Source organism: Molossus molossus, unplaced genomic scaffold (genome assembly GCF_014108415.1).
Source record: "Molossus molossus isolate mMolMol1 unplaced genomic scaffold, mMolMol1.p scaffold_m16_p_19, whole genome shotgun sequence".
NCBI lineage: Eukaryota > Metazoa > Chordata > Mammalia > Chiroptera > Molossidae > Molossus > Molossus molossus.
Window position 1 is genome coordinate 26,224,197 of NW_023425354.1, and position 14,266 is coordinate 26,238,462.

The following is a 14,266-nucleotide window of genomic DNA, read 5'->3' on the forward strand; positions in this document are numbered from 1 at the left end:
CAACAAATTGTCAGAATCAGCTTCCTTTCAGTTAAGTCATTTATATGCTTACTACTCCACTCCCCCAAAAGTGGTCCTTCTTATTTGTTTCCAAATGCTAAATTTAAACAGTCACTTAAAAGAGTCCCTAGCCTTATCATAAAGTCGGAAAAACATTTCACTGACAGTTGGTTAGAAAAAATTAGGTAATGCATGTAAAAACCGTTGGTAATTCATAAATTACTTGCAAATATAAGTTGGGGTTGTTAAATGCCTTTATTGTTACGTTGCCCATCCTTCCCTCCCCTCGGGGTGCCTCTGTTAGGTCCTCGCACCTCGCAGTAGCCCGCGGGGCCCTGCATGCGACCCCCTACGAGTTCCCGCCTCTTTCTTCTCAGGCCCCTCCTTCCCTTCAAATCTCCGGGCCCCAATGAGACCCCTAGACGCATGCGCACTAGGGGTAAGTAGGCGGAGTCTTGAAGAAGAGAGAGGAGGGGCAGGAGAACACAGGGAGGGGAGTAGAGTGGGCGGAGGCCGCGTGGGGTGGGGCCCGGCGGGTGCGCGCCCGCTGCGTTGACGTGCTGACGCCATGACGCCCCGGCCGGTGTGTGTCGGGTTGTGTGTGTGTGTGTGAGTGTGCGCGTTCTGAGTGTGTGTGTATTTGTGTATCGGCGGTCCCGCAGGTCCCGGATGTTGCGGACAGTATGAGGCGAGCTCAGTGGGACGGGGACCAGCAGCTGTCGCCGCCGCTCTGAGGTGAGTGGGGGGGAGGAGAGTCGAGGGAGAGGGTTGTCCTCTCGGAGTGGGGGGGGCCCCTCCCTTAAGAGGTGACTGACCCCACTCCCCCCCACCCCTCTCTCTGGGCACACATATACTTTTCTCTGCCCCGTTTCCCACAGCCCGGGTTACGTGGCTTGTGAATGCCAGAGCCTAATCAACCGTTCCTTCTCCCAATCCGAAGCATTCAGGAGACACAGACGCACCCCCTGCCTTTAGCCACCCCCCCATATAATTTTCCCAGCCCCATCCCCCTTGCCAAATAGTGAGCTGTCGCCTGCGGCGAGATGGGTGACTGCGCATGCGTGAGTGTGAACGAGCTCCGGGTGCTTGTTCGCTGCCCTCGGGGCGCATGCGCATCGCTGTGTTGCAGGGACCTGCGGGATAAAGAGCCTCTTGACCACGCGCACGTCTTCTTCCCAGGCAGTGAGCTAGACTTGCTGCCAAATAGTGAGCCTGTTGCTCCTGTCCAAAAGGGAGAATTTAAATTATCTGAGGGACGTATTGACAAAGCACTGTTTGCATCCGGTGTTGCCTGAGTCTCCCACGCTACAAACGCTTCCCAGAGCCGACGTGCCCCACGTTGACCCTTCTTTTGAAACTGTCACTACAACTTCTAGGTCTAGCATTACTTTTCTTTACTCCCATAGTTATGCTGTACCTTTAATGCAAACATCCCCTAAATTTTGGAGTAGGTACCCAAACCCATTCAGTTACTATAGCAGGGCATTTTGGAAGGCTTTCTGAGGAGGACTAAGGGTCATAGAAAAGAAAGAGGGAGTTTCCTTTTAGCAAAATTCTTAATTATCTTCACAGAACTAGATAAGATATAGATTAAGAGCACATAATATAAGGCTTAGAGTAGAAGCTGTTAATGAAGATAACAAGATTCTCTCATCTCCAGACCTGTTATTTGTGTGACCTATTTGCCTCTTTCTTTGTAAAAGATCTTCCTTAGCGCTTTCCTTTTAGCTGTACATTATTGATGCTCTGTGAATGTCACGTGAAAACAAAAGCAATCTGAAACTACTGGTGGACGGTATCTTACCCAGTGGAGGTTTTAACTCTAAGTAATGAGAGTGCAAGTAACAAACAGCAATTTAAAACCAGGAACTTAAAAGTACAGTAATATTTCAGTGATCTAGGCCCTGGGTTTTCAATTGGCAGATTATCCATGGTCCTTTAATTTGCTCTAGTGTTGCCATTATTTTGCAGACTTTGCTGTTTCTTACCTCTGCCATCAAAACAGGGTGAGGAAATGATAAGCTCTTACAAACAGATGTTTTGCAGAAAAGCACAGAAATGAATGGCTAAATTGTTGGGCGGGTATTTTCTGTGTTTTTGTTACCTTTGCCAACCATGTCTCCTGTCTGGATAACTGGGAATGCGATATATTAGTAAGCCTTATTTTCTGTTCTCTTTCCTTTGTGTTTTTCCTTTGGTATTCTCTCAAGGCTTTTTTTGGCTGACATTTTTAATTCTAGGACTTTACGTTCTTGGGCTTTAAAGTATATATTCTCTTTTCACTTCTTCATTTAACTCTGGCCTTTGCATGGTTCAGCTGTCTTTTGTGCTGTTTTCTGTTGCCATGTGGTTACAGTGGAACCAAGAAATGACACAGAGGAAGCATAGGAGTTTGAAGGGCATATTTTATCCTTGCCCTGGGAAAGAGCTGGAGATTCATCTTTTTTTCCCTTGTGTGAACATGAGGAGTATTAAGTTACTGTGACAGTCCCACACTTAGGGTGGGGGTGGTTGGTGTCCATTTGGTACCTTAGAGCTTCTTTTAGAGCTCTTCATAGTGGTTAGTTTGGTACTTGGAGATGATTAATGTTAGCTATGTCCAGACTTTCATCAGGTTCTGGTAAAAAATCTTGAAGTAAAACTATTGAGGTAATAAATGCCCATTTTTTTTCTCTGAGGCTGCTTTGTTTTTATGTGGAAAATTTCATTTGGTTGAATTTACTGAAGCCTCATTTAAAATTGTTATACCAAGGCATGATATGCTTTTAGAATTAAGATGAGTATCATTAGATAATTCTTATTGGTGCAGGGCCATGTTTAAAAAAATAACTCTTTAAAATGGGTAACACATGTACATACATATGAAACATAATTCAAAAGGTACACAGAGTGAAAAATATTCTACTGTCCTCTTTTCATTCATCTATTTACCCTCTCCAAAGGAAATTGTTGTTACCTGTATCTTATTTACTCTTCCGGACATGATGCTTTTACAAGCATATGCAACTATTCTTTGGTGTTGTTTTTTTTTAATCTTTATTGTTGAAAGTATTACAAATGTCCCCTCTTTTTTCTGGTACTTTTAAAAAAAATTGTTTTACGCAAATGGTAAGAAACTATACCCATTCTGCACTTGGCTTTTCTCATTTAATATATCTTGGCCATCAGTTAATACAGTACATAGAATACCTCTTTTTGAAAGTTGGCAGGTATTCCATTGTATAGATGTACCATAATTCATCCAGCTCTTATTATGGGATACTAACGTTGTTTCCAGAGCTGCAGTTAATTTATTATATGTACTTTTTCTGTACATGGGTGTCTCTTGGATTCATAGTGGAAGTCTTGGATCAGAGGAAATATGCATTTTTAATGTTGTTAGATATTGTTAAATTGCTTTCCATAAAACTTGTATGAGTTTATATTCCTGCCAGAAGAATATGAATCTGCCTCTTTCCTTACCAACACTGTATTATCAAAATTTTTTTTATGTAGTCCTGGTTGGTGTGACTCAGTTGGCTGGAGCATTGCCTTGTACACCAAAAGGTTTTGGGTTTGATTCTCTGTTAGGGCACATACCTAGGTTGTGGGTTTGATCCCCATCAGGGCACCTACAGGAAGGCAACCAGTTGATGTTTCTCTCTCACATTGATATTTCTCTTTCTCTCTCCCTCTCTCTCTCTTCCTTTCCCTCTCTCTAAAATTAGTAAGCATGGCCCTGGCCAGTTGGTTCAGTTGGTTGAGCATGATCCCATGCACCAAGAGGTTGCCAGTTCAATTCCCTAGTCAGGGTACATGCCCATGTTTCGGACTCAATATTCAGTATGGGGTGTGCAGAAGGCAGCCAATCGATGTTTCCCTGCCCCTCCTCCCCCGTCTCCCTTCCTTCCTCTAAAAAAAAAAATGTTTTTTTAATTCTTTAAATCAATAAGCATGTCCTCAGGTGAGGATTTAAAAAAAATTATTGTTACCTGTGGCCAGTTTGGCTCAGCAGTTAGAGCATCATCCCACAGACAGAAGGGTTGAGGGTTAGATTCCCATGCAAGGACAGATACCTGGGTTGCAGGTTTGATCCCCGGCCCTGGTCTGGGTTATGTGGGAGGCAACCGGTCTATGTGTTTCTGTCATACCAATGTCTCTTTCTCTCTCTCTCCATCCCTCCCTTCCTTCCACTCTATCTGAAAATCAGTGGAAAAATATCCTTGGGTGAGGATTAATAACAACAAAAAAATTATTTTTAATCTATGTGCAGTCTTTTATTTAAAATTTTAAAGTTCATTACGTAGCTTAAATTTTTTTTTTAGTTATCACTGGAGGATATTTTCCCATTGATTTCCAGATAGAATAGAAGGGAGGGAGGGAGGGAAAGAGAGAGAGAGAGAGAGAAACATCTATGAGAGAGACACATTGATTCATTGCCTCCCTCACGACCCCGACCAGGGCTGGGGATGGAACCTGCAACTCAGATACCGGGAATCAAACGCGAGACCTTTTGGTCCTCAGGCCTATGCTGTAACTGCTCAGCCAAGCCGGCTAGGTTGGTACTAGTACTTTTTAAAAGTCTGCTGATTGCAGAATACTTCACTGTGAGCTGTGAGGAAATAGAATTCTAAGAATGAAAGGTGTCTGTTCCTGAAGGAGCTTACAGTCTTGTTGGAAAACCAAATCTACTGAACATATGAAATAATAAGGGAACATTTAATACATTGTGTTCCATACTGAGAGGACTTTGTAAACAAGGGATTAAGGGTTTGAAGAGAGTTTATTTGGGATTCCTTATTTGAGCCCCCCTACCCCCTTTTTACAACTGTTTTAAGTGAAAAATTTAAACATACAGAATAATGGAAAGAATAGTACAATTATCATCTTTATATCAGTTATCCCCTAGATTCAACAGTTGTTCACATTTTACTATACTGTATTTGCTTTATGTATGTGTATGTGTGTTTATATGTATTAAATTTTTATGTAATGCAGATATCATAACACCTTAATACTTGAATACTTTAAATACATTAGATGCTTCTAAAAATACATTATTTTACTTAATTGTTCTTACAATACATTGCCACAGTTAAGGCAATTAACGGTAATTTCCTAATACCATCCAGTTCATGTTCAGATTTTCCCAGTTGTCTTGAAGATGACATCTTTTAGCTGTTGATATTTTTTTCTACAAGCATGTCTCTTTAGTCTCTTTTAAAATCTAGAACAGTTTATGTAGAAGCCACATGTTATGAGTTTTTGAAGAGACCAGGCTGTTTATCTTATCTAGAATATGTTACTTCTAGAATTTTCTGATTGTTTTCTCAGTTTTATTTAATTTGTTCTTTTATCCCTGTATTTCCTGTATACTTGCAATGAAGTCTAAAGACTTGATTAGATTTAGGTTAAACATTTTTTTTTTTTTAATCCTCACCTGAGGACATTTTTTCATTTTTTGTTCAGATAGAGTGGGAGGGAGAGAGAGAGAGAGAGAGAAACATCCATGTGAAAGGGACACATCGAGTGGTTGCCACCCACAGGACCCAACCAGGGCTGGGGACAAACTGCAACCAAGATACATGCCCTTAGCGGAAACCGAACCCGGGTCTCTCTGGACCGCAGGCCTACACTCTTTAACTGCTGAGCCAAACCGGCCAGGGCTGGGGTTAAACATCTTTGATAAGAATACTTCATAGGTGTTGGCTCTGTACCTCATATTGCATCACAATAAGAGGAATGTAATGTCCCACAATTAATGGTGCTGAGTTCGTTTGATCATTTTTTAAGAATGATAAACACCATGTGTCTCCATTGTAAAGACTTTTTAAAATTTATAATTAGCAAGTAATCTGCAGAGTGGTGACACTTTGGCACCATATTATTATACTTCTTTAGCAACCTTTCATCTAATGATAATGATCCTTGCCAGTTATTTCTTTGATTGTTGCAGATGATAATTTTCTAATTCTCGTTCCTTCAATATTCTGTAAAAGTTTCCCTCATCAGAAATAGATTATAATTTCTACCAAAAAGTTTAGGTAAATTTTTAATTTTTCTTTTAGCAATTTTCTGAGTAAGGAGATGCTATAATAATCACCTGTACCTGGCCAGTGTGGCTCAGTGGTTGAGTGTCAACCCATGCACCAAAAGGTCGCTGGTGTGATTCCTGGTCAGGGCACATGCCCAGGTTGTGGGCCAAATCCCCAGTGGGCGGCATGCAGGAGGCAGCCCATTGATGTTTTCTCTCATCAATGTTTCTTTCCTCCTCCCTCTAAAAATCAATAAAGAAAAAAAAATCACCCTGGCTGGTTTGGCTCAGCAGTTAGAGCATTGGCCTGCAGACCAAAGAGTCTCGGGTTCAATTCCGGTCAAGGGCACATAACTTGGTTGCAGTTTATTCCCGACCCTGGTCAGGTTGTGCAGGAGGCATCCAGTCAATGTGAACCTCTCACATTGATGTTTCTCTTTCTCTCTCTCTCTCTCTCTCTCTCTCTCTCTCTCTACATATATATATATATATATATATATATATATACACATACACATCCTTCTCTCCTTCTCTCCTTCTGTCATTCTCTCCCCTTCCCACTCTATCTGAAGATAAATAGAAACATATCCTTGGGTAAGGATTAAAAAAATAATAATAATAATCACTTCTAATGGTGGCAAGTTGTTTCTTTTTCTTGCTTTTTGTTTTAGTATCATTATAAGCTTATGGATTTTAATTTATTCTATGCTTTACTAATAATTACTTTTCTTTGATGTTCAAGATGTCCCATATTTGGCCTCTGGGAGCCCTTTAAACTTAGTGTATGAGTACTTCCTTGCCTTTTGGTACATGAAGTTCCTGTCCCACTTTGTGTTTTCCTGTCCCAAATGTGGAACTTTTGCCTCTGTGTGTGTGTGTATCACATTTTCTCTCCTTTTAATAAATTATGTTGTTCAAACTCCCAATTATGTTGGAGTTTCTGGAACCAAATTCTAAAAAATAAAGGTGCCTTTATTTGACCACAGTGCACCTAGTGTTTGACTCATTTCTGTGCCACTGGTATTGCTGGGTTCTAGATCTTAGATCTCACAGATTCCTTGTCTTGAATACTCTGTAAAAGACAGGTAGTATCTCTGAAGAGAGCATACTTCCTCACCTCCTGCCCCATTAATATAAGGATAGCTGTAGAACAGACTGGAGAATTTCTTCTCTCATGAGCAGCGTTGCTTTTTTCTGAGATGAAAGGTACACAAAATGAAATTTAGAGACTGAAATTGTGTTTATAAGCTTTTCGAGAGATGTGGGGTTTTGATTGTTATATAAAAACATCTGTGTGTGTGTGTGTGTGTGTGCATGCATGCACGCACAAGTATGTATTTGTCTTTCCTTTCTTTTCCTCATTTACATGCATTTCTCCATACAGTTGGAGTATAATGTAACAATATGCTGTAATAGCATTTTTTCATTATTACTAGATTTTCATAAAAAAATGAGACAAATTGTCCTTAATTAGGGCAAAAATTTTTTTTTTATCCTCATCTGAGGACATTTTTTTCCATTTTTTTGTTCAGATAGAGTGGGAGGGGGAGAGAGAGAAAGAGAGAGAGAGAGAGAGAGAGAGAGAGAGAGGGAAACATCGATGTGAAAGGGACACATCGAGTGGTTGCCACCCGCACGACCCAACCAGGGCCATGGACAAACTGCAACCGAGGTACGTGCCCTTAGCGGGAACCGAACCTGGGTCTCTGTGGACTGCAGGCCGATGCTCTAACCGCTGAGTCAAACTGGCCAGGGCAATTAGGGTAAATTTTTAGATAGGCCATGAACTCTATCTAATATCTAGCTGTTTTAACTCAGGGTCTGGAACTGAATCCTGTGGCTTTCTATTATTTACTGTAGACTCAAGAGAAATGTTAGTGCATCCACAGTGTTTTCTGAAATTCCATCACACTAATGAAGATTAATACAAATGAAAGATACAGTGGAACTGTATTCTAAAGCTGGTTTTAGGGGCTGGACTAATTTCTGCCTTAGCAGAAAATGTTTATTAGACTCTTACAATGTAGTAGTGTTTTGAATAATCTTATTTGCATAAACTGATACCAAATTACTCAAAGCCTGACAATAACAGTATTCTGATTATTTATCTGAAATTCACATTTCTTTTTACCATCTTGACATATTTACTTCCAGATTTTATAAGGTTATTCTCAACCTCATTTCATAAAACAATACTAGCCCCATATTAAGTTCTGGTTGTGTATTCAGGGAAGCACACCTGTTTTCTTGTGTTTGTTTTCTGGCATGGTAAATCACTCCAAAAGGCTATGCTGACACATTTGCTACCAAAATCCAGTAGTTTCTTTTACTTTTTTTTTCTGACAAGCTAGCATTATAGGAAAGAAGATTAAAAAGTATAGCCTCTTTAGGATATGCTTGGGGCCTTCATTCCTACAGCTATGGTCACGTGTTAATAGAGCAGGAGTTGCCTACCTGTTCAGTGTGGCAAAGCTGGTCGTGCCACTTTGAGAGAGCTGGATACAAACCTCAGTGGGGATTAAACATTCAGACAATAATCCTTATTTGACCATGAAGACCTTTTTTCTTAACCGTTTCTTTCTAAGAAGCTGTTGGCATAAAATCTTCTTGCTGTGGCACCAGCTACATCAAAGAAGGGCTTGAAGTAGTTTTCTGAAAGCCTCCTATCTGTTTATTTGTTTGTAAGAAAAAATGTATATGTATATGTAATAATTCATCTCCTTAATTTGAGGTTTACATAATTCTTTATTGGTATTTAGAAACAGGTACTACTTTCTGTTCCTATGATTTTAACCACTTTAGATATGTCATATGAATGGAATCATGCAGCATTTGACTTTTTGTATCTGGCTTATTTCACTCAGCATAATGTCCATGAGATTCATCCATGTTGTAGCATGTGTCAGAATTTCCTTTTTAAAGTTGAGTAATATTTTGTTGTATGTGTATACCACATTTTGTTTACTCATCTGTCAATGGACACTTGGGTTGCTTCCCACCTTTTGGCTACTGTGAATAATGCTACTATGAACATGGGTGTAAACATACCTCTTTGAGACTCTGCTTTTAATTCTTTTGGCTATATACCCAGAAGTGGAATTGCTGAATCATATGGTAATTCTCTTTTTAATTTTTTTTTTTAGGAACTGCCATACTGTTTATTGTAGTGGCTGCTCTGTTTCACATTCCTACCAACAGTGCATAAGGATTCCAATTTTTTCTACATCCTCCTCCACACATTATTTTCTGTTTTTTTTTTTTTTTTAATAGTGGTCATCCTAATTGGGTGTGTTTTAATTTTTTTAAAAACTTTATTCTTTTAGTGAAACTAAGTTTTAAACTTTAACAGAGTCAGATTTATTATGTTTTTCCTTTGTGGTGTTTTTTTGTGTCTGAATGAAGGACTCTTCTTTTGTACTGAGGTAATAGTTGCATAACATATTTTCTTCTAAAAGCTTTAAAGTTTTACTTTTCACACTTATGTCTCTAATCCACCTAGAATTTATTTTTATATTTGGTGTGAAATAGAGATCTGATTTTTTCCCATAAAGATAATCCTGAAGTCGGAATTTAATTTCTTTCCATAAGTATAACCCACTACCCCAGCATCATTTATTAAATAGTCATGTCAACCCCCTACCACTTTATGTTTCCAAATACATGAATGTTTGCATTTGTGTTCTCTACCCTGTACCATTAGTTGGTTTGAATATCTTAATTATTATAGCTTTGTAACAGTTGTTCATATCTGGTAGGACAAATCTCACTAACCTCATTCTTTTTCTGTTTATCAACCTCCCTGAAAAATCTTGTCAGATTGGTATATTTTAACAAAGCCATTTGCTGTCTAAAGTATATTGATATGATACATAGCATGGCTTTCTCCAAAAAAGAAAAATCAAGCCCCCCTTACCTAGCATCTGATCATTAAGTTTGTCTCTTGTTATGAATAAGCCTATAATTCCTATTCAATTTTTAGTTTTTTTTAGAGTGATTTTAATTTTTATATAGGGATCTGATCTTTCAAATGGAGGAAAATGAACTTATTTTAAATAGCTCATGTATGTCATAGAATCCAAGGAAAAGCTGAGTAACCAGGTTTCAGAAGGGGCTGGAACAAGTATAGTTCCAAGGACTTCAGCAGTAAGAGTTAATGGACTTGACTGTTCTGCCATAAATAGACCTTAGTATCCATGAGGCTTAATTCAGATTCCTGAGCGATGTCTGATTTGGTCATTCTAAGGCTTGATTTCCCTTGGGCCGGATATTTGCCTCAGGTTCAACTGTGGTTGAGGATGGGGAAGGGAGGTTTGGTACAAACAGCAATGTTGGGAGTGGCTGGAATAAGAGGCAGATTATTTTATTTTTATTTATTATTATTATTATTTTCCACACCTGAGGACATTTTTTGCATTTATCTTCAGATAGAGCGGGAGGGAAAAAAGGAGGAAGAGAGAGAGAGAAACATCGACATGAGAAAGACACATTGAGTGGTTGCCACCCACACGACCCCAACCAGGGCTAGAGACAAACTGCAACTGAGGTACGTGCGCTTAGCGGGAACTGAACCCAGGACTGTCTGGTCCGCAGGCTGACGCTCTAACTGCTGAGCCAAACCGGCCAGAGTGAGAGGCAGATTATTTTAGAGCAATGGATCTTGAACTTTTTGGTCTCAGGACTCTCTATACTCCTAAAACTTATTGAGGATCCCAAAGAGCTTTTGTTTATGTGGTTTATATCTATTAATATTGACCAAATTAGAAATGAAAATGGAAAACATTTTTAGAAATATTGTTACTTTAAAAAACCTGTCTTATGTTAACATAAATAATATATGTTAATGAAAATAACTTAAAAAAATTAGTGAGAAGAGTGGCATTTGTTTTTTACACTTTTGCAAATCTCCTAAATAGCCACTTAATGTAAAACAGCTAGATTCTCGTATCTGCTTCTATATTTAATCTGATATAATAGATTGTTTTGGTTGAAGAATATGAAGAAAATGTAGCCTCAAAAGATGTAGTTGGGCCCTGGCCAGATGGCTCATTTAGTTGGAACATTGTCCCATACACCAAAAGGTTGTGGGTTCAATTCGTGATCAGGGCATATACTTAGGTTGCAGCTTCGATCCCTTGTTGGGCCATGTATGGGAGGCAACCGATTGATGTTTTTCTCTTTCCCTTTCTCTCTAAAATAAATATAAACAATCCTTGGGTGAGGATTAAAAAAAAAGATATAGTTGGAAAAAGGAGGAGTATTTTCAGACAATTGTGCATATTCTATAGTACTACACCAAATCTTGACAATTGGTAGTTTCTTATAGGCTGCAGTGTGAAATCTGAAATCATATTGATGTTACTGTTACATTAAAATCCATTGGTTTGGCCCTGGCCAGTTTGGCTTAGCAGTTAGAGCGTCGTCCTGCGGTCCAGAGAGACCCAGGTTTGGTTCCCGCTAAGGGCATGTACCTCGGTTACACTTTGTCCCCAGCCCTGGTTGGTCGTGTGGGTGGCAGCCACTCAATGTATCCCTTTCATGTCGATGTTTCTCTCTCTCTCTCTTTCTTCCTCTCTCTCCCTCCCACTCTATCTGAACAAAAATGGAAAAATGTCCTTGGGTGAGGATATAAAATAAATAAATAAATAAAATCCACTGGTCTGTCTTGTACTTTGAATGGATCTTTTACCGATACATAATTTTATAATATCATGCATTGGTTGGTTGGGAAATATTAGTTCATTGAGTTACGCAGATTTCCCAAATGACACATTTTACAGTGCCATATCAGAAAACCACGTTAGTTAATATCACCACCCTTCTCATCAGAAAAGCTGTTGGAATCTATCAAGCAGTTATAAGATTTCCAAAATTCTAATTTTTTATTAAAAATTCTGATTTTATCATTGGCAACAAATACTGTCAGTTGTTTTTTTTTTTGAAATGACAGACTCACTTCATTTTCAAGAAATTGTCTACTAAATAGTCATGTCTGAATAACCAAATTTTGTGCTTTGTTCCAAGTAAAAGTAGTGTTCTGTGAAAAAAGCAGTTAGTTAATTCAACTCAAATAGAGTCACAAGTGCTTTTCCTTGAGAAAACTGTTGTACTTGAGTATCCTGTAGAAGTGCTTTTTGCATACTTCACATTTCATTACACAGGCTATTTAAAAGACCTCAAGGATTTAGTTAGATTTATAAAATTAATAATTTTTATTGCTTTATCCAGAACATTCTTAAGTGACTTTTTAAAATCACCGGTATATAGTGGTGAAAGACACATGACTAGTAGTTTGATGCTGTTGTTACCTTGATTTAAGCTGAGGCATCAGCAGTTTTACCTATTATTGATTTTATACCAGCAGTGGAAATGTCAACATAATGAAAAGGCAAACAGTTTCTTGGTATTATGAAAATAATTTTGACTTCATGGACTCCTTGAAAGGGACCTCCAGGGATGCACAGACTGCACTTTGGGAACCACAACCTTATGAGAGGGTGTGGGTAAGGAAACAAAGATCTGTTACTTGAGGTATAACATGTGTTTCATGGTAGAATTTTAGGTTTGCTAGGATGTTAATTAACATCACAACCTGATGTAGAAATGAATGGGATATTTTATTTTATTTTATGTTATTTTAAAAAATGTTTTTCTTTATTGATTTTAGAGAGAGGAAGGGAGAGGGAAAGAGAGGTAGAAACATAGAAGAGAGAGAACATGGAGAGGTAGAAACATAGAAGAGAGAGAACATCAATTGGCTGCCTCCTGCATGCCCCTCCACCCCCATGGGGATTTGGCCCCCAACCTGGGCATGTGCTCTGACTGGGAATCAAACCGGTGACCTCTTGATGCATGGGTCGATGCTCAGCCACTGAGCCACACCGGCTGGGCATGAATGGGATATTTTAATTTTTTTATCCTCACCCAATGACATTATTTTTCCATTTTTTGTTCAGATAGAGTGGGAGGGAGGGAGGGAGGGAGAGAGAGAGAAAGAGAGAGAGAGAGAGAGAGAAACATTGATATGAAAGGGACACATTGAGTGGCCGCCTCCTGCACAACTTAACCAGGGCCATGGACAAACTGCAACCAAGGTACGTGCCCTTAGCGGCAACTGAACCCGGGTCTCTCTGGACCGCAGGCTCTAACTGCTGAGCCAAACTGACCAAGGCATGGATGGGATATTTTAAAAGATCATAGCCCTGGCCAGTTTGGCTCAGTGGTTGAGCGTCGGCCTGCGGACCAGAGAGTCCTGGGTTTGGTTCCCGCTAAGGGCACATACCACTAAAAATAAAAATAAAAATAACTAAAAGATCATAAAATGTTGCTGACTTCTTGTTGAACAGATATGTTTTTCTAGTAATTATCGTTTTCAGACAAAAGAGTTTTAGGTATTCAGTTTTTCAGCTAGCTTTTCTTTCAAGTCTGTGATAATCTTAGGGTAACCCATTTTAATGTAGCTTAAATCTATGTCATCATAGTAGCACATTGCAGCTTAGCATTTTTTTCTAGCAGTTGAATACATTTAAAAATCTGACCTCCAAAAATTACATTTGGGAAGATCTTGCCTTTTCAGGAAAAGCATAGAAGGGAAGGCCATTCCAGCTTTGAACCTTTTAGTCGTTAAAAGCTCTTCCCAATTTAAGTATGTTTTATGACAGAGAAGAGAATAATGGTTAGCTGACTTCATTTCAACAAATATCTATTAAGTGACTATAAACAAAAGGTTTTGTAAAAGGTGGGGGAGGGGTATGTTCTGAAAAGTGAAGGGAATTTAAACCAGTACTATATATTTTGGTGTTTAGAAGAGTTGAAGAGATCATTCAATTGGGGAAGTTGGGGTGGGAGTCAGGACTGTCTTTGTGAAGGTTGTATTTGAGCTGGGTTTTGAAGGGTAGGTATTTTGAAAGCTGGAATTTTAATTGACAGAAATGGGAAGGGAATTCAGGCAAATGGAATGTCATGAACAAAAATGTGGAGGTAGGGAAATGCAGTGTTTGTTAGTATTGGGTGTGTACCAGAAATAATGAAAGTGTAGTATAGTTGAAGCAAAAGGTGCATGAGATAATGGGAGATAAGATAGGAAAGTACATTGGTTCAGAACATGGGAGGTTTTCTACCAAGCCCAGGCAGTTAGGGTTTAACCTGGTAAGTGATGGAGAGACTTTGAAAGTTTTTGTTTGAAAAAAATAACATGATCAGATGTGCTTTCAGAAAAATGTATTTGACCTCATTCATTTATTAATTCATTCGTTG

At 39.0% G+C, this 14,266-nt stretch overlaps 1 protein-coding gene across 2 annotated transcripts in view; it reads left to right on the forward strand.

Moving 5' to 3' along the window:
• The first annotated feature begins 504 nt into the window (after positions 1–504).
• Positions 505–14,266, forward strand: part of LOC118634160 (speckle type BTB/POZ protein) — an 80,177-nt gene continuing 66,415 nt past the window's right edge. The window contains exon 1 of one of the 2 annotated variants that reach the window (XM_036268482.1): positions 505–735. The gene's annotated coding sequence lies outside the window, so the exon portion shown is untranslated. The remainder of the gene's footprint in view (positions 736–14,266) is intronic. The other variant, XM_036268484.1, reaches the window with a different exon arrangement.